Raw genomic sequence first — 22,542 nt, 5'->3', positions numbered from 1 at the left:
AATATTACATATCGTTAGAAAGGGTAAAATTTTCGCGTTCTACGCTATTTGTTTCAATGCTTTAACTTTATTACGGCGGGAGTTATTAGCGTTTGTAGCTCGAATTGTTTTAGGCTTAGCTGAAATTTAGGCATTACTTTCCTCATTAAATAAATCAATAAGAAGTGAAGGAATTGTCCCACAGCTTTCTTTGTGAGGCCATTGGAAAAAGCGACTTTTTTTACTTCAGATCTAACTCGACCTATGGTCGAAAAAATAAGCTTTTATCTCGAAAGGAAAAAAAGTTACAAGCCTTTTTAAATCAAGTTTAAGAAATCTCGATTCCATTCAAATTGCGAAAGAAAATGGTTCACATTTTAATTAATTAAGCTAATTTTATTTTGTGTTTCCATGGTTACGCACTTTAAATCCATCTTTCTGGATTTAATTTCTTAAAAGTATTTTAATATGTGTCGTCATTGTTTGGAAGGGAAATCATGATGTTTTTTTAAATTTATTTTTTACACCTGATTGTTGAATATACGTCACTTGACACAATTTTTATTTTCAAGGTAGACCGGGCAAAGCCGGGCAACGCAGCTAGTTTAAAATATAAGTAGATATTTTATAAGTTGCATTGAAAATTCTTTAATTGAAACGATTTATTCTTTTCAGCAAATACCGAAAATACCGGTATTTTACCTCAGCAAATACCGGTATTACGAAATCGCAAAATTACTCGAAATACCGGTATTTGGTATACCAGTATTGCAATCACTAAGCGGGACAGTTTGAAGTAGAGAAAATACGACTCATGTTTTAATTTTTTTATTGTAAGAAAAAAAAGAATAAGCTATTAAAATATGAATGGGACAAATTAAAAAAGAGAAAATGCAGTTCGAAGTTGTGCTGAAAGGTTGGATCTTCTTCAGTTAAGCAGACAACTCAATCAATAACGGGAGAGCAAAATTGAAATTAAGCTAATCTGTTCTCTAGAAACAACTTGTAAAAAAATGTTTAGATATTTCGGCTGCATTTATTCGCAAAAACACTTCAGATTCAAAATGCAGTGACATTGTTTTGGTTTTCGTTAATTATATTTTTCCTGCGACGAAATTCTTCATTTTATTGTTATAATGTTCCATGCAAAAACATATCTCTTTAATGCTATCTCCCCACGGGAAAAGTTGATGTAATTAAAATCGCCACATTACGTAACGCTTAAAGCTTGAAAGTTTTTTTTTTTTTTTGTTCAACACAGGAACAACTGCTCCATCTTGTCTCAATTTTGCAACTGCGAGTGAAAATGTAAACGGAATGTGATTTAATTAATGTCTGAAACATTTAATTTCGAACTAAGAAGCTTTTCTTTTGCATAAACTTTATTGTAATGTCAATTATTAATCAACACGGCCAACACTTTCGCTTGAATTTTAGCGACATTTGAGTTAAAAAATGGAATGCATTGGTGCAGCAAGGTAACAGTAGGAAAAGCAACGTAATAAATGCACAAATTAGCAAGATAGCAACCAACATTGTAATGCAGAAATGTGAGCTTTCGTATTTAAAATCTTCCGACAAAAGTGATTTTCTGACGTGGCTGGTGCATTTTAAGTTTATTTTGTACAATAAAGTGCCAAAAATGGTAACGTCATAAGTCCGAAGAGTTAAAAAAAAAAAAAAAAAACGCGCTTCTATGAAGTTTTAATAAGCTGCTGGACGACGTCGTTTAGCGAGTTAGGTGATTAAAAAAGAGTTCGTGAATCACTTTATATTTTAAAACAACAGTTGATGTAGTTTGGTGTCTTTTATTATTATTATTATTATTTATTTGACGATTTATTCGAAATTGCAAAGAATTTTTTCAGATTATTTAAAGGGTGTGCATGAATTTTAATTAAAGAAAATGATCATTTTACATCGGGGGGGGGGGAGAGTAATTTTATTTATTCGAGAGAGTTCTCTCGCATTCTTAGCCGGACATCGCCGTGCGGGTACTGCTAGCAATCACAAAAATCATTTTAAAACTGAAAGTATATATGTAATTCTTTCAATATTAGAAAATCGCCCATCATAGTATGACGGGTGAAAACTGCTTCTACATTTGAACAAAGCAATTGCCTGTTTAATAATATTTTCATAGTTGAAATTTTAACCCGAACTCCAGACTCGACGTTAAATCCCGGTTATCACAAATTTGCCATTTCAACTGCGCTTGCGCGCGGACTTAGCTGATTTCAAAAATCTTGTAAAATTAATTACAAACATTTTAAATTTGGTAATAAATATGAGATAGCAACAGGTAAAAGTTAGAAATCACGAAGTTTTCTCTGATTTAGTTTTTAGGCCTCGGTAGAAATTGAATTTTGCGTCTTAATTATTAATGGATTCAGTGTCTGATTTGTCTGTCCTTCTTCAGGACCAAATTTTTAACCTCAGAAGAGCGTACTAGAATTACAGCATCACTTCTAATACAAAGCCGAACCCTCAACCTAAATAAAAATGTATAATACTAAATTGTTTACGCCTAAAGTAAAATATCCGCAAAAGACGGATTTCTGTACTAATATTCCAATCATTTTTGAAGTACACAGCGTGTTTTACATTTATGTTAAATAAATATTTCCAAACTAATAAATATTGAAGTGTCATTTTTCTCTTAAGATTATCAGTTATTCATATCCGTAGTTTCATATAATATATCACGAAATCGCTGTGAAAACATTCTAATCGCATTCATTAATTTGGTGGGACTCTCACTCAGCGTGTTGTTGACGAGTTTTTCGTTTCTTCATCCTCCTAAAATGACAGTTTTAGCAGCGAAACAGTTAAGTTACCGGATCCTGTTCAGCCTTGTCAAAATAAAGCATTTCCCTACATGTCAAACTTTACCAATAAACATAACCTAATTATCTTGCTATAGCGCGAGTTTCATTGTTGAGGGTTCTACGAGGATTCTGTGTTTAATGACTCTATAATAGTTTATCGCAGAGTACATACGGGTTTGTAAACATTTTTTATTGTATTTTTACGTTAAATAAATGATAAGGATTAATTTTTGCTAAAAAAATAAAACCACTTCATTTGTTGAAATTGCATTCTATTAACGGTTTTCTTACACGATATTTTCTCGGAAATTTTTTAAAATCCGAACACTTTGAAAATTCAAACTTTGCATGGTCCCAATGAGTTCCGATTTTAAGTTCCTATGTATGTACAGTTAGCATCCACTCATAAATCGCAGTCGCGGTTAACATAAAACTTGCCCCTGACACAGGGCGCGTTTACGCATATTCATTTTGACGCCTAACGTGGTTCGGTTTGTGTTTTAAACATAACGTCTAACCAGCGTTAAAATAAAGCAAATTTACTATGGACTGGATAGAGTATAAAGTAAAAGCTGAACGGGAGTGAAGACAGTTCTACATGATTGTAAGTTATAAGATACGAATTAGTAACTCAATTAAAAATTTAATGGTGATTTTCAAAACTAAATAGCCTGAAAATGCTAAAACGTTTTGAGAGTTTTGAAATAGAAATGCATGCATGTATACAAAATTATTTTTAAAATGGTGTGGCAAGAAAAGTTTCTAATTCAATTACTTTTTTTCTTTTAATAAAGATTACCGATTATATATCGCGTTTTTGGCAAGTTAAAGATATCCTTGCCTTGTAAGATTTCTGAAAACTCATCAACCACGAAAAAAAGTCACTACTTTTTTAGTATGCAAATTAAGATAAAGCACATTACTAAACGAAACATTTACAAATTAAGTTTTAATTTTTCTTACAATAAAATTCAAACACGTTAAAATTGTGTTTCTTTTGGTTTGAAATACGCAATGAAGTAGGCGAGATCAGTATGAATATAACAACAACTGAGGGAACATGCGCAAAAAAGCATTTATTTGTAAGGCTCAAAATGATCAAATTTATGAAAACACTACTTTTTTTACGTTTATGCTTGCCACTTTTTTACTTGTATAAGTTCCAACTGAAAACAAACACTCCACAAGAATAAACAGGTCTTAATTTTCTTTAATAAGGGTTTAAAGGAAGTTTTTCGTAGAACTTTCAACAGTAGCTTTCTTTTGCAAAATACCAAATAAAAAAAAGAAAAGAAAAGGAATAGAAAAAAAATTATGAAAGAATTTAATTTTACAAAAATGGAGAAGAAAAAAATGTACACAACAAAGCGATAAAGATCAAAAAAGAGTGCTAAGAAGAGAGTAAAATAAAAGAAAAGACTAAAATAAATATAGAATAAGAAAAAGCTACGATGAAACTTTAGTTTAAAAGAAAAATCCCACTGTACGTTGACTAGAAAATATTGTGTTTGCTCCCTGGTTAGACATGTTTATTTACTGGGTGGCTGTATTACTTCTTATTTGACCCACAAAAAAAAAAAAAAAAAAAAAAAAAAAAAAAAAAAAACGAAGCAAATCCAAAAAAAAATAATATATCCCCAAGTACCTTTTTTTAATTTAGAAGAACCTCGTTTGACCTTGAATACAACTTAACTCAGGGTCACCGACTTACAAAAATTATTGAGGGGAATAAACGTCACGTCGGGAAGGTGGAGAGGGTTCTAGGGGATATGGAATACTTTAATGTAGAGGAATCTATGAGCGTGACCCGGAAAATATTCAGATTTTTGTTTTGAAAATGCCTTTTTACGTACTTCTTATGTGTGTAATTTGAATGGACCAAACATATGAGAAATGAGGTTTCAAGATATAAAATTGTAAAAATTGGTATACAAATTTTCTGGTTAAATTAGACCAAGTCGCTTGTCTTAAGGAACATTTTCACGGTTCTATTTTGTGGTGAGCCGTGCAGTGGACACGTGTTGCTTGTGGTTATAAATGTAAAATCAACTTTTGAAGTTTCCCACACTTCCCCCTCAAATTGACGTAACGAGCTGTCATAGCAGTCCTCTTAAATCTGGAAAAGGCAAGCCTAGGCGTACGAGAACACCTTTTTGTAAATTAAATAGGGTTTTTCTCTTGATACTTTTAATTTGAGGCTCACAAATTTCTAAAACCTTTACAATTGTCATTGTTGGAACACGAGTAGGACTTTGGACTAATTCGCTGAAGATCCTCTATAATATTAAAATCTGTTCGCGTCTGTCTGTCTGTCTGTCTGAAGATCTATCTTCTCGAGAACCGCTGCGAATCGAGAGTCGAACGAGATACCGATCAATTCAAAAGTTTCCAAAGAAAACAATAGGACCAATCTCGTAATTGTACGACTTTAATTAGCGGAGATATTAATTAAAACGTTAATTAACATTGCGTTATTCAGGAATATTTATTTCTTTCCTGTTGCCATTTTGAATCTGGGTGAGCAAATAAAATTCTAATAATTGTTTTAAAAGAGATTTTTTTGGCTGCTGTCCAAATCTTAAAACAACGTTTCCATCTAGAATTTCATTTTTAATTAGTTTAAAATTGGTTGCTCTATTCGGAAATTTATTGTCTGTCCTTTCTTATTTTTTCACATTCAACGTTCTTAACTCTTTTCAGCATATGAAAGTTGTTTCTTTAGCTATGTTTATTGATTGTAGTGTAAGTTTATTATTTACGGACCTCATATTTTGGTACATTTAGGATGTGCGACTAATTATGTTTATTTTGCTGGACTTTTTTCCGTCACATGGGTGAGTTTTCGAATTGTAATAACTCTCTTTTTCCTTCCTGTTTTTACTTTTGAAATATACTTTGTACCGTTAAAAGAACACGTTAAATCAAGATTGTTTGGATTTTTTAAGTGAAACAGAGTTGAACAAAAAAAGTTGTTTTTAAGGATTTATCCTAAAGCTTAATTGGAATCTGATGACTGTTTTGGTATTAAATTAATGCTTATTGGTATTTATTAAGTCTTGGTGCTTTAGTTTCACGTATTCAATGAAACAGTATGTATCATTCTATGTAAAAAGCTGATTGTAACTGTACATAAATATTTCAGATATAGTCTATCAGGTGTAATTCAGTTTAGCACAGATTATAGTTGCATTGATTATAGTTGATTATAGTTGCATAATGCATATATTTTCATCGTTTGTGCAAATTGAAATACTCATAACTTGTATCATTGATAACTATGATTAACGTTAATGAGATTTTTGCCAAAAATATGCTCTACTGGTGTTTTGCAAATCTTGCATTACGCGGATTTATTTATTCCTTAACGCTTTGGAAACTGATGTCAGAGTAATACAAAAAAATCAACTGGACATCTCTTTATTTTTTTAGGTAGCCCGTGCAACGCCGGGCACGCAGCTAGTTCAAACATTATTTTGTGATTTCTCCTTGAAAATAAAATTAGCATATGTTTTGTTTAAAATTGTAAAACTGTATTTAAATTACAAGAAAAGGACATTTATAAAGTTTTAAAAGGTGTATTTTTGGTGTATTTCATAAAATAAAAAGTCCTCTTGCATTTACTTCATCTAGTGCAATAAATATTTTATTCCTTTCTCATGTGAATAATAAATTTCATCCACATTGTCAAGCTATTTCCAATGTTTTACTGCTTGAATTTTGACAGTTGCTACATGCTCCTAGTTTTCAATTTCAATGCATCTAACTTCTCGTGATACAATTGTTTGTCATATTCTTCAAGAATCCGTTCTCCAGTTGCAGTGAACCATTTTGGAACATGTTCTACTGGAAGTGATTTCCTCCTTTACTGTAAAAAGAGGGTTCTTGCTAAACACTGCTAGAGCTTCTGAATTGGTAAAAACTCTTTATAACATGACTCCAAGTCAGATGGTGATAGCTCTGAAATTTGCATGAAGCTGTGACAATTAGAAATATTTATTTATCGATGATGTGCACTTGTATTCAAACGTAATACATGAAGAACTAGGAGCATCTGCTTGTTAAATTTCATGCTGGAAAATTTTTTGCTTCTGCAGTTTTCTTTTGTGAAGATATAACAAAAAGCGCTTGGAATGACTAACAGATTTTACCAAGGTTTCATTATTCTAAAGAGAAATAATGTAACTGCTAATTTAAACCTGGGACTTCAATACTTGAAATTTGTTCTACTCTTGTTCTATTTCTTCACCTAATTTTTCTTTTTAATTTTGTTCTGAATTAACTTTGGTAATTATGGTAGGTTTTTTTACAACTATTTTATTTATTTTTTATCATCCGCTCTTTTTAGCTTCTACTTTGTTTTACTTTTTCTAATTTTCATGTTCTCCTTTATTTCTTAATTTATCTCGCCGCTTTTTTGCCTTTCTGCAGCAGTCAATGCCATTTGTGCAATTTGTTTAAGATATATTAACGAAAAGAGAAATGTGACTGATGTTACATATTTTAAATAAGTTAAAGAATTAAATTCAACTATTTCTAAATATTTAAGGGATTAATATTAAAAATATCATCATAAATGAAGAGAATATGACTTTTTATAAAATTCGGTTTGTTTTTGTTTAAGCAATGCAAACTGTTTTACAATTTTGTGACTGATGTTACATTAGTATGAAGCCCAGTTTAAAAACAATTGTTGCAAGACAATTATAACAGTTATAAGTTTCTTTCTTGGTCTAATCTCTTCTTATGTAAACTAAATTTCGATAAAAAATACGATTGTAGACATAAAAATTAGTTTCCTAAGTGAAAAAAAAAATTCACTTTTAGAACCGCTTATATAACGACACAGGGGCACTGAGTAGTGTTGTCAAAATTCGCCTTTAAAACTTTCAAACAATATGTTTATAACTTTTTTCGCATAGTTTTATAAAAATAGTCTTTTTTACCTCATATTAAAGAAAAAAAAATACTGATACAATGAAGGTTTTTCTTTTACTATGATGTCCCTAGTTTCACGGACATGCCCTTTTACATCTTCGACTAGCAACAGATTTGTCTGACATCCAACCAAGGATAAAAATAAATACATAGAAAAATCTAGAGGCTGGAATTTGAAGCAAAAACAAACAAGAAAAATGCTTTGAAATTGGAAAAGACCGGTTCCCCGCGGGAAGCCGATTGCAATTTAGAACACGGCATCAGTTTTGTTATGTGAAATTTATTAGAAGAATGAAACGGGCTTTCAGGATGCCTTCAACACCACATGTTGAATGCTATTAATGTTTCGTGGCGTCGTGCTGGAATTTAACCAGCAATTCATATGAGGAGACGGCCGTCCCATATTTATTAGTGGAAGAATGAACAGTGTTTACTAAAATAGTTTTCACAAACTATATAAAATTAAAAATGGATTTAGAAATTATTTTCATATTTTTTGTAATATTTAAAAACTGTTATCAAACGAGAGTGACACATTAGCTAGATTTTCTGTACCAAAGTGTGTGCTGGTGTGCGTGTATGTGTGTGCTGGTATGCGTATGTGTGCTGGTGTACGTGTGTGTGTGCTGTAGTGAACGAAAGAGAGTATGTGTGTGTGAGAGAGAGAGAGAGAGAGGGAGAGTATTATACATAAACATTAGGGTGACCCCAAAAAAAAATGAAAATCAATGTTTCAAGTCGCATACCCTCTTATATTTTTCCTTTTATGTCAAAACAGTTATAACAAAAAGTTCATATACTTTGAGCAACGGCAACCCGTGCCGACTTGCGCTTGAAAGTGTGAACCAGCACTGTGTACTAGACCAAATTGAAAGAAAAATGTTTTAGAAGTTCGAAATTTCATGCCGGTAAAACGTTGTCCCTATAGCCCCACTTGTACCACAAAAATATTTATCCGAATTGAAAAATATTTAGGTTTCTAGCAGGAAGCTTGAAATTTATAATTATCTTTGAAAAATTAATTTGTTTCTATACATTTTTTAAGTGTAAGGTAAACTTTAAGAAACTATCAAGTTGATATAAACAGGAAAGTAGGTAATTAGCGTTAAATAGAATTTTTTGCTCTCCTGCGATATTTAAGTCTTCCACGTAGGGGAATGTGGGGCAAAATGAAATGGCGAAATATTTACACTGCTTTTAGCGCCACCTATCCAGTAATATTTTTACTATATAGTAGCACATGTAATCTATTCCAGTCAGGAAAAAAAAAATACCACTGAAGATTAAAGCAAATGGTAATACAAGCAATTTTCAAAAATGGATACTCATATTGTAATATTTTGTTGCAAGTCAAAAATTATTTGTTATTATAAAATGATAAATTTCTTGTTATTAAAATTTTAAATATTAATTAAAACCGTCTAATACTCTGTGAAATATTTATTTAGTTGTGAAGTGTATACGGAGCAAAGCGGATAAGGCAAAGTTTATTTTGTTCACTCATTCAATCATCTAAATCACTTACGTATTCATTTATTAATTCATTCATTTATATTCCTGCATTTAGTATATAAAATATTTATTCATTCATTCACTTTTTTTCTTATGCATTCACTCGTTTTCTTACTCATTTGTTTTTCTTCGTGTATTAATTTGTTTATTTATTTGATTGTTCGTTTATTGTTTCATTTATTGATTCAACCTTTTATTTACTGATCCATTTGATGAAAAATATTTTTTAATCGAATGGAAGTGTACTTCATCAGAAAAAATATTTAATTTTTCACTTTGCCCCATAAAAAAAATGAAAATTTTCCACTTTTTTTTGAAAGCTCAATTTTACAGCCAAAAATTTTAAAAAAAAATAATGTTGCAATGCAAGTTTTATTATAAAATAGAATGTTCTTTATGTAATGTACTTTTCAAAATATATTTCCAATTTGTTCATTTTGAAAAAGCTCAGTCATTATACTATTTCGCTGTACCCCACATTCCTCTACTACTCAAAGGTATGGATTTTTTCAAGTTGAAATTAATTTTTTCTATTTTAAATACATTATTCATTTGCAAATGCTGATTTGAGAATATATTCGCTAATAACTTTTGAGCTTGATATTTTATTTAAACTTACACTCATCTGTTTCTAAGATCGATACTTGAATAATCATCAATAACCCAGCATTTCAGAATTAAATTCGAGTGCAAATTTTCTAAATTACATGCAATATTAATTAGGACTTGTGTGTTTAGTTTCATTTGACATCTGTCAGTATATCAACCAAAAGACTGACGGTGTTGGTGAAGGCTATGTCAAGTGAAGTTCCTACTAAAGTATAAATTACTCTTAATATTACTTTTAAAGTATAAAAATCAGTGTTGTGTTGAATTGATTTTTTTATTTTTTTTATTTAACTTCCATTTATTTGTTTATGCAGCCTATGGTTATCATGGTTACGTTTTTTATTCCCTTGGTCTCGTTTCGTTTTTTCCCCTCGGCATTTTTAAAAACGAACTTTATTTTTAAACGATTTAGGCCTTTTTGTCTTATTAAAATAAATTTAACTGACCTATTTCCACTGTTAAATAAGGGTCGTCTGATTTTTTTCTTAGTTTTTATGGAATTTTATTCTGTAAAATAAATTAAAATAAGCCAATTGCAACGTTCTTTTTAAAATGTTCAATTTCGGAATAATGGATAAGTATGCTTTTTCAGCTAGGAAAGAAAAATTCCTTAATCTTTTAAACTGTTCTAAGACTGTTAGTTTGTTACTTTCTTTCTTTTTTTTTAAGCAATCACGATTGCTTATTGTTCTCACTTGACTGTTTTGTGTGCTATCATTTTATTTTCCCGCCAGCACCCTTTGCAGCATCACCGTCGACCGGGTCCTCACGATGCTGCTCCTCTAGCGAAAACCGTCTCAAGGTTGCATCCATATCCTACACACACGTGGATACATACACAATTACACACACACACGCGCACACACACAAGTACATACACCTACACACACATACACACACAAAATACATACATACACTCAAACACATACATACATACATACGCACGCATACATACACACACCTACACATACACACACAAATACCCATACACTCATCACACTCATGCCTACACACAACTACCCACACACTCATCACACTCATGCCTACACACAACTACCCACACACTCTTCACACTCATACCTGCACACAGACACAAACACACATGCCTACACACACATACATATACCCACTTACACACAAACACACATACTCCCCACACACACATAAACACACATGCCTACATACACACACTCGTGATCGCGAAAAACATAATTTGAATTCAAAAGGTCGAAAATTCAATTTTTTTTTTTTTTTTTTTTTTTTTGAGCAATCACGATTGCTTATTGTTCTCATTTGACTGTTTTGATGTCCTATCATTTTATTTTCTCACCGCCATCCTCTGCAGCATCACCGTCGACCGGGTCCTCACGATGCTGCTCCTATAGCGAAAGCTGTCTCCAGATTGTATCCATGTCCTACACACACGCGCATACATACACAACTACACACACGCGCACGCACACACACAAACACACACACAAACACATACACATACACACAACTACCCACACATTCATGCCTGCACACAGACACAAACACATATGCCTACACACACATACACATACCCCCCCCCCCACACATTTACATACGCAACTACCCACACTTTTATACCAGCACACAGACACAAACACACATGCCTACACACACATACACATACCCCCTACACACAAACACACATAACCCTCGCACACAAACACACACGCCTATATACACACACTCGTGATTGCGAAAAACATAATTTGAATTCAAGATGTCAAAATTCAAATTAATTTTTCTTTTTCTTTTTTTTTTTTTTTAGTCTCTTATCTCACTTTTGTACTTTTAATGAATTGCAGTGCAACGAAAACTAAAATTGAAAACCCTTTAGGGGTTGTGCGATGTCGGTATATTACCACCGATTCTAATTCTAATATACATTCTAACCGATTAATGTTATTTTTCCTATTAAATCAAACAAACACTAATTTGAACTGATTCAAAGAAGAAATGTTTTCTTTGCCTTTCGTTTAAATCAGAAGTTAGACAATTTACGGTTTGTTGTTAAGATTCATAATCAATTGTGCTATCAACAGTAAAAATTAGCACTGATAGCACTGGACTGGGTTTGCAACCTATTTATCAAAAAATGGGGGAAGGGTTATCATTAATCTATTCAAATAAAGACAACAAATCTTGGTAAAAAACTGAAAAAAAAATGATTTGTTCAACACACTAGGTATTTTGAAATATGCTTGAAAACTTTCATTACCCCCTAAATGGGTTTACTGTATTTGTATTAAATACAGTAGACCCTCGCGGGGGTTACATTCCACGGAATTGCCGTGTAAATTAAATCCACGTAAATTAGGACTAAATAGTAGTGTTAAAATAGGGGTTAGGTTCCATAAATGAAAAAAAAGTTACATTAATTTGAGTTTTTGGCATCTTGAATTCAAATTATGTTTTTCGCAATCACGAGCGTGTGTGTGTATGAATGCGCGTGTGTTTGTGTAGGCACATGTGTGTGGGTGCGTGTGTGTGTGTATGCATGTGTGTGCGTGTTGTGTAAGCAGTGCTGTGTGCGTACGCGCGTGTGTATGTGTAGGCGTTCGTGTGTGTGTGTATGTAGGCATATGTGTTTGTGTCTGTGTGGAGGCATGAGTGTGTGTATGTGTGTGTTTGTGTCTGTGCGCAGGCATGAGTGTGTGTATGTGTGTGTAGGCGTGTGTGTGTATGTGTGTGTAGGCGTGTGTGTGTATGCGTGTAGGATATGGAAGTAACCTGGAGACAGTTTTCGCAAGAGGAGCAGCATCGTGAGGCCGGTCGACGCTGCGGTGGTGCTGGCAGAGGGTACTGGCGGGAAAATAAAATGATAGGAATTCAAAGCAGTCAAGTGAGAACAATAAGCAATCGTGATTGCTCGAAAAAAAATACAGCATTCTAGTGATAGATAAATATTTATAAGTTTAATGTGTACTTATTCCGATACATATACTCAACATGCGTAAAGAAAACATGAATTAATTTAGCGTTTGTAGAAATGAACTGGTTTTGATATTCTGTTGGAATTCATTAGTAATTGTTCTCTGTAGTTCTTTGTGGGGCATTAAGGCATCTATGACTAAACTCACCTCATTTTCAAGACGAGATATTTCTTCACTTACTAATCAGAAAGATCATTTGCCTTTATCACGTAATGGCTCAAAATTTTCAATGAAAAAGCATTCAGTTGTGTGTTTTCGGTGTCGGTATCCTCCTTGGTTTCGTTCTCTTTTGTCATTTATAAAAGTTCTTCTTCCAGCGAACTCTGATTTGTGCAAGATTAATAACTCTTTTTCTCGAAAGAGCTTTGGAACCAATCGCAAAAAATACCCAGTTACCTGAACTCGCTTATTAGCACGCCAAAATGCAGTTTATTACGTACCGTCGGCAATTTCAAGAATTTGACTTTTAAAAGAGGAGAACATTTTATTTTTTTGCAATTCAGCATCCGCGCAAAATCAAAACTCATTCGCGTAAAATCTTTACTAATAAAAAAGCTGAAAGTCTCCCTGTCTGGATCTCTGTCTGTCAGGATCTCTGTCTATCAGGATCTCTCTCTGTCCGGATCTCTGTCTGTCAGGATCTCTGTGACGCGCATAGCGCCTAGACCGTTCGGCCGATTTTCATGAAATTTGGCACAAAGTTAGTTTGTAGCATGGGGGTGTGCACCTCGAAGTGATTTTTTGAAAATTCTATGTGGTTCTTTTCCTATTCCAATTTTAAGAACAGTATTATCATAGGATGGACGAGTAAATTACGAGATTATCATAACGTGGAACCGTAACATGGGAACAAGACAATTGGCAAGAAAATTTACCATACATTATTTGTAAATATACAGGCGAACCAAAAGACCTTTTAATTCTTCTATTACGTGCAAAGCCGTGCGGGTACCACTAGTAAATTAATAAATATATGTATATATCTTGAAACACAAATTTGCGATACGCAAAAGAAAAGTCAACTGTAAATATACATGCGAACCAAATGGTCTTTTAATTGTTCTTTCAAGGGCAAGGCTGTGCGAGTACAGTTAGCAAATACAGTAGTACAGTACCTCCTTTAAGGGACACCTCTGAATGTGGGACACCTCTATTTAAGGGACACTTTTTCCAGTCCCAGTCCATTTGAATAGGGATCTCCATGCATTTACCTCTCATTAAGGGACACTTTTTCCGGTCCAAAGTCCATTTGAATAGGGATCTCCATGCATTTACCTCTCATTAAGGGACACTTTTTCCGGTCCCAGTCCATTTGAATAGGGATCTCCATGCATTTGCCTCTAATTATGCGCCACTCTATTGGGACAGTCACAGAGAAAAAAAATTTTAAAAAAATGTATAAATGCATATGAAATATCTAATTTATAGCTCTTCAAGGTTCCCTTTTTAGCCAAAAATTAGCTGGTGAAAGTTTCTCTTGAAATTAATAGGCAAATAAATAAATGAGTATTCTAAAATTCTTGCTAAGGCCCTACATTCATGCTTTTCCCTCTCATGATTTTTTTTCTCAAATGGACTAAGCCTCAAAAGATAGTGTGCCGGTCATGACAAACTATGTAGTTTTCCTTTTTTTTTTAAATTTCAAACATGATAACTGTTTTTCGCATTGTAAATTACATGAAATCAAACAAATCCATGTAACACATGGACTTAAAATTGCATTTAATGAGAATCAAATACAAAACAACTAAATTTTTAATACAATTTTAAAATTAACTTTTTCTCCAGTTTGAATAATTCTGAATTTTATTAAGTATTTTTACTAATTATAAAGCTGAAAGTCTCTCTGTCCGGAGGCTGTCTGGATCTCTGTGACGCGCATAGCGCCTAGACCGTTCGGCCGATTTTCATGACATTTGGCACAAAGTTAGTTTGTAGCATGGGGGTGTGCACCTCGAAGCGATTTTTCGAAAATTCGATGTGGTTGTTTTTCGATTCCAATTTTATGAACAAAATTATCGTAAGATGGGCGAGTAAATTACGAAATTACCATAACGTGGAACCGTAACATGGGCACAGGCCAATCGGCGAGATACGAAATTATCATAACGTGGAACCGTAACATGGGTACAAGCCAATTGGCGAGAAAATTCACCATACATTATTTGAAAATATACAGGCGAGCCAAAAGACCTTTTAATTTTTCTATTACGGGCAAAGCCGTGCAGGTACCACTAGTATAATATAAGAAAAGTTTCAATACTTAATCTTAAATTATTAGTTTACGATTTTACGAAATTACGCTGAGTGTGCACAGCATGCATGAATTCATCTACCTCAGCAGAAGGGACAGCTCTATTTAAGGGACAAATTTTCCGATCCCCTTAGTGTCTCTTATTGATAGGTTCTACTGTGTGTGATTTAGCGGATTTTATATTGCACTAGTGGAACCCGCACGGCTTTGCCCGTAATAGAAAAAACCAAAAGGTCTTTTGGTTCGCCTGTATATTTACAAATGTATGGTGAATTTTATCGCCAATTGGCTTGTACCCATGTTGAGGTTCCACGTTATGATAATTTCGTATCTCGCCAATTGGCTTGTGCCCATGTTACGGGTTCCACGTTATGATAATTTCGTAAATTACTCGTCCATCTTATGATATTTTTGTTCTTAAAATTGTAATAGAAAAAGAACCACATCGAATTTTCGAAAAATCGCTTCGAGATGCACACCCCCATGCTACAAACGAACTTTGTGCCAAATTTCATGAAAATCGGCCGAACGGTCTAGGCGCTATGCGCGTCACAGACATCCTACAGACATCCTCCGGACAGAGAGACTTTCAGCTTTATTATTAGTAAAGATAATGCTTGACTCCTTAATGTACATTTAATAGTCAAAGTTTTATACAATACGGGGTGGTTACGCGAATAATGTAAAGAATTTTAAATTTCATAAAGCTCAACCTTTAAGGAGAGAGAGATAAACTTTATCTTTACTAATAATAAAGCTCGGTCTCTCTATCTGGATGTCTGGATGTCTGGATCTCTGTGACGCGCATAGCGCCTAGACCGTTTGGCCGATTTTCATGAAATTTAGCACAAAGTTAATTTGTAGCATGGGGGCGTGCACCTTGAAGCGATTTTTTGAAAATTCGATTTTGTTCTTCTTCTATTTCAATTTCAAGAACATTTTCCGGAGCAAAATTATCATAAGATGGGCGAGTAAATTACGAAATTATCATGACGTGGAGTGGGAGAACGAATGAACATATCCAACTGGCGAAAAATTTGTCATCCATTATTTGTAAATATACAGGCGAACCGAATGACCTTTTAACTTTCAACTACGGGCGAAGCCGTGTGGGTACCACTAGGGTATAATATTTTCCACTATATATGTACCTGGGAAGTTACTTTATTCTACTGTGAAAAGGCTACTTAATAATTTAACAGCTTGCGTAATAACCGCAAGCATTTTTAAATCTTTAGCTAAGTTTTCTCTCTAAACTAAATAATGAGAAGAAAAAACTGCTTCTTCCCTTTAGAGATTTAACATTAAAACCCAATTAATGTTATCGATTGTTGTTTCATTACTTTTTAATTGCATGTGTATTTTCATCTCTCATTAAGTAATATTCTAAAGTTTTGTAAATTCAATGTAGATTCTAAGATTGCGAAAAAAATTTCACCTTTGTATCGATTTGTGCAAGAATGCTGTATCTTTGTTGTCTCTCAAGAGCAGATAAAGAATTCAATTACTTGATAGTTGACTAAGTTCTAGCTAAACTCGATTACACATTTTAAGTAAACGTTTGTCTTTAAAATTCTATCTTTGGGACAATTCTTCCTAAACAAAATATAATAATATTAGCACTATTCAACGAAACGAAAAGGTATGGAAATTGAAGAAAACAGTTTGAAAAAAATATTACGAAATAGCATGTTATCTTATTAAGTTCAGCATAAAATACATTCAAATGGTTTTAATTTAATTTTGTTTTATTGCATAAATAGAAATTACAACTTTTCCCAGACTAAACATAAAACTGAGTTCCCTTTGTATTGTGTTTGTGGATTAAATTACAGACTTGAAGTTTTGTCATGAGAATCGCAGTAAAACTTATTTCGTATTTTATTAGATGGTTGAATTAATAACTTTATATAATAAGCATCTGTTCGGTTTGTGTTATTTCTTATAAACATTTTCCAACCAAATAATAATTTAAGTAAAGCCTATTCAGGTGTATAATGCATCAAAGGAAAAATGAACTAAAGTGAATACTACGTTATACACTTTTAATTTTCAATTCGAACTAACAATGGAGGGAATTTTTATTAAATACTAGAAAAAATACCCGGCGTTGCCTGGGTCAGTAATAATGCGGTCGTTTCCAAACTTTTGAAAGTATTTTTTCTGAAAGAGCATGCTTAAAAACATAAGATTTGACCATTTTTTAAATAATTTGTTTAAGTTTAATGTTTCAAAAAAATTACTTAAATCGGTGCGCTTTCATTCTTTACACTTCTGCCGGATGACATCACAAATGATGAAATGTCATTTAGTGCTGCCCCTTACAGAGCTAAATATTTAATTCGCATCTTTACTCACGTGTATTGGCAACAATATGGTTGATCGCAAGCGTAGAGCACAATTTTAATTCGCTTCTTGATTATCATAACGTGGAAACGTGGTGAAAGATACGGCAAAGTGCATCATTTGTGACGTCATTAATTGAAAAATCTGACATTTAAAAAAAATAATGAAAAATAACCGTTGGGAAAATTAAATTATTTCTGGGTCCAAGTTATTATTATTATTTTTTTTTTTTTTGCTTAATTCTTTTTGATTATTCTTTTTTTTTTTTTTTTAAATTTCAGTGACTAAAAGTACTACGTTTAACTGAAGGAAACTACCCCATTGTAAGAAACAATTGCTACTTTCTTCCGTTTTCTGTTTTAATTGAAAGAAATCAAAACACACCGCTTTGACACGATTAAAAATCGAGCTACTTCCTTACCCATAAAAGTGAAATAGCAATAAGTATAAAGAACGAACGAATATTCATTTAGAAACGAAAGCACGAATTTAAGCACATAAAAATATGAAGAATTTCCAAAATATGAACCAACAAAAACAAAGATCACTAAAAAAAACCGTGCGCTTTATTATTTAATTATATAGTACATACACACAAAAGAAAAAAAGCTCTCTGCTATGTTCTTTAAGGCTGCAAAAGGTAGTGTTTCCAAATGTTTAAACGACTTTAAACTCATGTCTACTCCGGAGAAGCCTTGATTCAAAATTTTCATTATGATTAATTTTATTATTGCTGTTGTTAGGCAACGAATTTTTGTAACAATGGGTTTTATATTCGTAACTTCAAAGCTCGAATAAGCTACCTTGCGGTGATTACCAATACTAAAGAAAAAGGTAAAACATTCCATTCGACGAGTTTTCTTTGGGGTAAATTTCCGGGTTCAAACAGTTTGTGGTGTAATGTAGTTTAAGAAGAATAAAAAACAAAGCTTCGCACAAATACGATGAAAAATTGCTGTCATTCACTAAACGTCAAAGCAAGTTATAAGTTATGGCATTTGTTTGTTTCACCTTTTTGCATCCGCCATTAGACAGTGGCTGCTGCGCCCCCTATAATTTATTGAAGTTGCGAATTTAATTATTTAATGGGGAAATGATATGAAATTTACGGTTTTTCACCATAACTTTTTACAACTAAGTTTTTAAGGAATAAATTACAGCCTAAGTTGCTCCCTCATAATGTATCTATCTATGGTGAAAAAATGGTTAAAATCCGTCCAGTAGTTTTGAAGTTTACCCCGGACATCCGGACAGAGATTAGCCCTTTATGTATAACTAGTGGCACCCGCACGGCTTCGCCCGTAATAGAAAAATTACAGGTCTTTTGGTTCGCCTGTATATTTAGAAATAATGTATGGTGAATTTCTCGCCAATTGGCTTGTACCGACGTTACAGTTCCACGTTATGATAATTTCGTATCTCGCCAATTGGCTTGTGCCCATGTTACGGTTCCACGTTATGATAATTTCGTAATTTATGATAGTTTTTTTCTTAAAATTGGAATAAAAAAAGAACCACATCGAATTTTCGAAAAATCGCTTCGAGGTGCACACCCCCATGCTACAAACTAACTTTGTGCCAAATTTCATGAAAATCGGCCGAACGATTTAGGCGCAATGCGCGTCACAGACATCCTACAGATATCCTACAAACATCCTACAGACATCCAGACATCCTCCGGACAGAGAGACTTTCAGCTTTATTATTAGTAAAGAAGATAAAGAAGAAGATTACAACTAAGTTTTTAAGAAATAAATTAAAGCCTAAGTTGCTCCCTCATAATGTATCTATCTATGGTGAAAAAATGGTTAAAATCCGTGCAGTAGTTTTGAAGTTTACCCCGGACATCCGGACAGAGATTAGCCCTTTATGTATAACTAGTGATACCCGCACGGCTTTGCCCGTAATAGAAAAATCAAAAGGTCTTTTGGTTCGCCTGTATTACAAATAATGTATGGTGAATTTTCTCGCTAGTTGGCTTGTACCCATCTTACGGTTCCCCGTTATGATAATTTCGTATCTCGCCAATTGGCTTGTGCCCATGTTACGGTTCCACGTTATGATAATTTCGTATCTCGCCAATTGGCTTGTGCCCATGTTACGGTTCCACGTTATGATAATTTCGTAATTTACTCGTCCATCTTACGATATTTTTTTTCTTAAAATTGAAATAGAAAAAGAACCACATCGAATTTTCGAAAAATCGCTTCGAGGTGCACACCCCCATGCTACATACTAACTTTGTGCCAAATTTCATGAAAATCGGCCGAACGGTTTAGGCGCTATGCGCGTCACAGACATCCTACAAACATCCAGACATCCTCCGGACAGAGAGACTTTCAGCTTTATTATTAGTAAAGAAGTACTTTCAATGTTATACCAAGATAAACTATCTCTCTCTCTCTCTCTAACCCGTATTTTGTTTTTTTATTTCTTTGAACTTGTTTTTGGAAAGGAAAAGAAATATTTTTATTTCCGAAGTGTTTTAGTATGTTTGATTTACCCAATATTGAGCATGAAAAATCTGACAAACGGTCAAAATCAGAACATTGAAAAACTTAATTGTGAGAAAAGACAACTGTTAAAAAGTAAATTCGAGTTTTTCTATTAATATTTCAGTTTGCCACCATAACAAAAAAAAAAGCCATTGCTAGCATTTAAAAAACAACTTAATTTGTATTTCTTTCTCGATGAGAATAAAAACTAACTGAATAATTAAAACAAAACGAGCTGATATGTGCATCACATGACTTCCTTTTACTCGAATTTAATGTGATTTCCCCATTATTGGCATTTTTAATGTAATTCAATAATTTACTCCCTAAATATCACCAACAGCGGCCAAATTAAAACCAGATTGTTAAAAAAATCGCCAAATTTGTCGCCAAGTTGGCGAAAAAACTTGGCGACCAAAAGATTGGCGATCTATCGCCAAGTGTCCGCCAAATTATAACACCACTTAAGTTTACATCGAAATTAACAATGATTCCCCCCCCCCAAAAGGAGCAAAAGACCCCTTTAGAAACACCCGAATGCAACCAAAAGAGGAGGTGCACAACTAAACCCCACTAGGAGTCTACGTGCTAAATTTCAACTTTCTAGGACAATCCATTCTTGAGTTATGCGACATACATACGTACATACAGACGTCACTATAAAACTCGTTGATATTAACTTGGGAATCGTCAAAATGGTTATTTCGCGTGTCTATACGTTCTTAGGCATTTATCCACGTGTGGTCGAGTCGAAAAAAAAACTCAACATTCATTCGGGGGTGAGCAAAATGGAAATTAAGGTCGATTTTTGAGTGAAATTTTTTTCGCGAATACAATACTTCCTTTTTTGTAAAAGGAAGTAAAAAAGAATGCAACTTGAAATTCAGCCACTTGATAAGCATAAGAAGCTTTTTTTTTTGGGGGGGGGGCAGATTTCAGTGTAAATGATGCATGAACCCGACAATGGTTTCTAAGAAAGATATGATATTTGTTTTTAGACTTTTTGCATTGCAATGACATATCTATTGGTTTCTTCAAATCGATTGTAGCTTCCGTTCTCCTCCGTTTTTCGGAGAACAAGCGAATTCTAAAAAAATGAAAGAAAAAGAATGTATGAATCGCTTTTTATGGTGAGATACTATTCCCTCAGGTTATCTCAACAACATTGGCATAGAGCAGGGTGAAAAACGATGCCGAGTGATAAATCTTTCGCGCCAAAATGACCGTCTTTCCAACTTCTCAGAATCAGATCACACCGACAGTTCAACACGGGCGAAGGGAAAATAAAGGATATTACTGGTGAATTGGATCGAGAGAAGCCCTCCACACCCCTTTCTCGAACTAGGAGTGAGTCCAAGTCAAAAGATTCTTTTCAAGAGAATGAGTGGAAAATAGCCGGTTGCTGATGAAATTGGATTCAGTTAAATAAATCTTCGCAAACACTTTTCGTGTGACGCAAGTCACAAGGTAATCGCAGTTGTTTAGCAATTAGAACATGAAAGTTTCTACAAACAAAAAGTTTTAAAAAATTCCACCATTTTGTTCATTTATTTTCTCCGAAAATGGAGGTGACATTTTTCTTTCAAATCGTGCCTCTATCGCAGCGCAGCGCAAAAACTCTTTAAAAAAATTTAAAGTGAAAAAAATAAATTCAGAATCAAAGTTTTTACTGAATTCCATGTGTTCAAAAGTCTTTATTTGCGCTAATTTATAAATTACTTTATTCAAATAACTAGAAAGCCGCCCGTCAAGGTATGACGGGTTTCAATTGCTTCTCTTCTTCCACATTTTAAAGAAGCAATTGCATGTTTGATAATTATTTTGATAGTTGAAATTTTAACCCTAACTCCAGTAGATAGTGTTCATTGCTAACCATTTTTTTCGTTTCTTCATTCTCGAGAAATGACAGTCTTACCCGTAAAACAGTTAATTTACCGGATTGAGTTCAGTCTTGTCACAATAAAGCCTTTCCCTGCATGTTAAACATTACCAAATTATCAGGCCGTGGCGCGAGTTTCATTGTTGAAACACGCGGATTGCTCGATCATCGGCTATTATTTATATGACGAGAACCGAAGTAGAAGTATCAGATAACTCCATAATCTCTTTATATTGAAAAAAAGTAAGGTTAAAGAAATTCTGAAAGGACAGAATTACTTTTAACCCCATTGGTTTTCACTTGGGGTTCTGTTTTTTAAATTTCGAATTGGGTTTTTTTCTGATTAATTTTTTAAGTTCAAACTTCGCGAAAATTGCCTATTAAAAGGGATGAAAATTACTTGCGTATATTAATATTATATATCATTGGAAAGGGTGGAATTTTCCGCGTTCTATGCAATTTGTTTCAATGTTCTAAAACTCAATTACGGCGGGAGTTATTTGCGTTTTTAGCTCGATTTTTTTTAGGCTTAGCTAAAATTTAGGCACTACTTTCTTCATTAAATCTATCAATAAAAAGTGAAGGAATTGTCCCACAGTTTTCTTTTTGACACCACTGGCAAGAGCGGATTTTTTACTACAGATCTAACACGATCAATGGTCGAAAAAATAAGCATTTCTCTTCAAAGGAAAAAAAGTTACAAGCCGTTTTAATCAAGTTTGCAAAATCTCATCTCTATTCA

The sequence above is a fragment of the Uloborus diversus genome, chromosome 1 (assembly GCF_026930045.1).
Source record: "Uloborus diversus isolate 005 chromosome 1, Udiv.v.3.1, whole genome shotgun sequence".
NCBI classification, from domain to species: Eukaryota; Metazoa; Arthropoda; class Arachnida; order Araneae; family Uloboridae; genus Uloborus; species Uloborus diversus.
The sequence above is the reverse complement of the archived record's forward strand: the minus strand, read 5'-3'. Positions refer to the sequence as shown.